A 3,408-nucleotide genomic window follows, 5' to 3' on the forward strand; every position below is an offset into this window, starting at 1 on the left:
TGAGAAGGGCATCGAGCATTGTGATGACAAGTGCCATGGAGCTTTGTGATGACAAGGGCATGGAGCAATGTGATGAGAGGGTTCATGGAGCATTGTGATGACAATGACATGGAGCATTGTGATGCCAAGGGTCATGGAGCTTTGTGATGACAAAGGTCATGCAGTATTGTGAAGATAGGTGTCAGGGAGCATTGTGATGACATATGTAATGGCCCATTGTGATGGCAATGTCATGGAGCATTGTGATGCCAAGTGTCATGGAGGATTCTGATGACAAAGGTAATGGAGCATTGTGAATGACAATGGCTTGGAGCATTGTGATGACAAGGGTCAGGGAGCATTGTTCTGACAAGTGCATGGAGCATTGTGATGACAAGGGTCATGGAGCTTTCTGATGACAAGCTTGTGGAATATTTTGATGACAATGGCATGGAGCATTGGGATGAAAACGGCATGGGGCTTTGTGATGAAAAAGGCGTGTAGCCTTTTGGTGACAGGTTTCAAGGAGCATGCTGACGACAAGTGTCAGGGAGCATTGTGATGACAAGTGTATTGAGAATTGTGATGACAATGGTCATGGAACATTGTGATGAAAAGGGCATGGAGTATTGTGATGACAGGCATCATGGAGCGTTGTGAGGACAAGTGTTATGGAACATTGTGATCACAAGGGTTTTGAGCATTGTGATGACGAGGTCATGGATCATTTTGATTTCAAGGAGCATGGAGCATTTTGATGACAAGGGCATGCAGCAATGTGATCCCAAGGTTCATGGGAAATTGTGATGACAACAGTAATGGAGTATTGTGATGACAAGCGCCTAGCGCATTGTAATGACAAGGCCATTTAGCATTTTGCTGACAAAGGAATGGAGCATTGTGATGACAGGTGTCATGGAGCACTGTGGTGACAAGAGTCCCTGATCATTATGTTGTCAGGTGTCATGGAGTGTTGTGATGACAGTGGTCATGGAGCATTGTGATGATATTGGTCATGGAGCATTGTGATGAGAAGGTCATAGAGAATTGGGCTGAAAATGTTCATGGAGTATTGTGATGACAGGGGTCATGGAGCATTGTGATGACAAGGGAATGGAGCATGGTGATGACAAGGTCTTGGAGCATTGTGAGGAGATGACCATGGAGACTTGTGATGACAAATCTAATGGAGCATTCTGATGAAAAAGGGAATGGAACATTGTGATTACTGGAGTCTTCGAGCATTGTGATGACAAGGGCATGGAGCATTTTGAGAAGACCATGGAACATTCTGATGACATGCGTCATGGAGCTTTGTGATGACAAGGGCATGGAGCATTGTGATTACATGGAACTTGGAGCATTGTGATGACAAGGGTCATGGAGCCTTGTGATGACAAGGCCGTGGAATATTATGATGGCAGGTGTCATGGAGCATTGTTACGACAGAGGTAACGGAGCATTGTGATGAGAAGGGCATTGAGCATTGATCTGAAATGTTTCATGGATTACTGTGATGAGAGTGGGCATGGCGGTTTGTCATGACAAGGGCACGGTACACTGTGATACATGGGTCATGGAGGATTGTAATGACAATGTCATGGAGCATTGTGATGAGAATGGCATCGAGCATTGTGATGACAAGTGTCATGGAGCTTTGTGATGACAAGGACATGGAGCAGTGTGATGAGAGGGTTCATGGAGCATTGTGATGACAATGACATGGAGCATTGTGATGCCAAGGGTCATGGAGCTTTGTGATGACAAAGGTCATGGAGCATTTTGATGACAAGTGTGTGGTGCATTGTGATGAGAAGGGCAGGGAGCATTTTGATGACAGGGTCATGCAGCAATTTGATGAAAAGTGTAATGGAACATTTTGATGCCAGGGGTTATAGAACATTGTGATGCCAGGGGTCATGGAGCTTTGGGATGAAAAGGGTCATGGAGCATTTTGATGACAGGGGTTATGGAACATTGTGATGTCAGGGGTCATGGAACATTGTGCTGATAAGGGGATGTAGCATTGTGATGACAGGGGTCATGGAACATTGTGATAACAGGGGTGAGGGAGGATTGTGATGACTAGTGATGGAACATTGTGATATCTCATGTGAGAGAGTATTTGGATGAGAAGTGCATGGAGCATTGTGATTACAAGGTTTATGGAGCATAGCGATGACAAGGTTGTGGATCATTGTGGTGAAAAGCGCATGGCACAATTTGATGACAAGGGTCATGGAGCATTGTTCTGACAAAGGCATGGAGCATTGTGATGACAAGGGTCACGGAGCATTGTGGTTACAAAGGTCACAGAGCCTTGTGATGACGCGGGCATGGATTGTTGTGATGACAAACGTTATGAAGCATTGTGATGACTGTAGTCACGGAGCATTGTGATGACAAGGGTCATGGAGCATTGTGATGACAATGGCATGGAGCATTGTGATGCCAAGTGTCATGGAGGATTCTGATGACAAAGGTAATGGAGCATTGTGGTGACAATGGTTTGGAGCATTGTGATGACAAGGATCAGGGAGCATTGTGCTGACAAGTGCATGGAGCATTGTGATGACAAGGGCATGGATCATTGTGATGACAAGGGTCATGGAGCATTGGGCTGAAAATGTGCATGGAGTATTGTGATGACAGGGGTCATGGAGCATTGTGATGACAAGGGAATGGAGCATGTTGATGACAAGGTCTTGGAGCATTGTGATGAGATGACCATGGAGACTTGTGATGACAAGTCTAATGGAGCATTCTTATGAAAAGGGGCATGGAGCATTGTGATTACGGGGGTCTTGAAGCATTGTGATGACAAGGGCATGGAGCATTGTGAGGCGAAGGCCATGGAACATTGTGATGACATGCGTCATGGAGCTTTGTGATGACAAGGGCATGGAGCATTGTGATTACATGGGTCTTGGAGCATTGTGCTGACAAGGGTCCTGGAGCCTTGTGATGACAAGGCCGTGGAACATTGTGATGGCAGGGGTCATGGAGCTTGTTATGACAGAGGTAATGGAGCATTGTGATGAGAAGTGCATTGAGCATTGGTCTGAAATATTTCATGGATTATTGTGATGAGAGTGGGCATGGCGCATTGTGATGACAAGGGCACGGTACACTGTGATACATGGGTCATGGAGGATTGTAATGACAAGGGCATGGAGCATTGTGATGAGAAGGGCATCGAGCATTGTGATGACAAGTGCCATGGAGCTTTGTGATGACAAGGGCATGGAGCAATGTGATGCGAGGGTTCATGGAGCATTGTGATGACAATGACATGGAGCATTGTGATGCCAAGGGTCATGGAGCTTTGTGATGACAAAGGTCATGCAGTATTGTGAAGATAGGTGTCAGGGAGCATTGTGATGACATATGTAATGGCCCATTGTGATGGCAATGTCATGGAGCATTGTG

Source organism: Mesoplodon densirostris, unplaced genomic scaffold (assembly GCF_025265405.1).
Source record: "Mesoplodon densirostris isolate mMesDen1 unplaced genomic scaffold, mMesDen1 primary haplotype scaffold_37, whole genome shotgun sequence".
In the NCBI taxonomy this organism is placed as follows: Eukaryota; Metazoa; Chordata; class Mammalia; order Artiodactyla; family Ziphiidae; genus Mesoplodon; species Mesoplodon densirostris.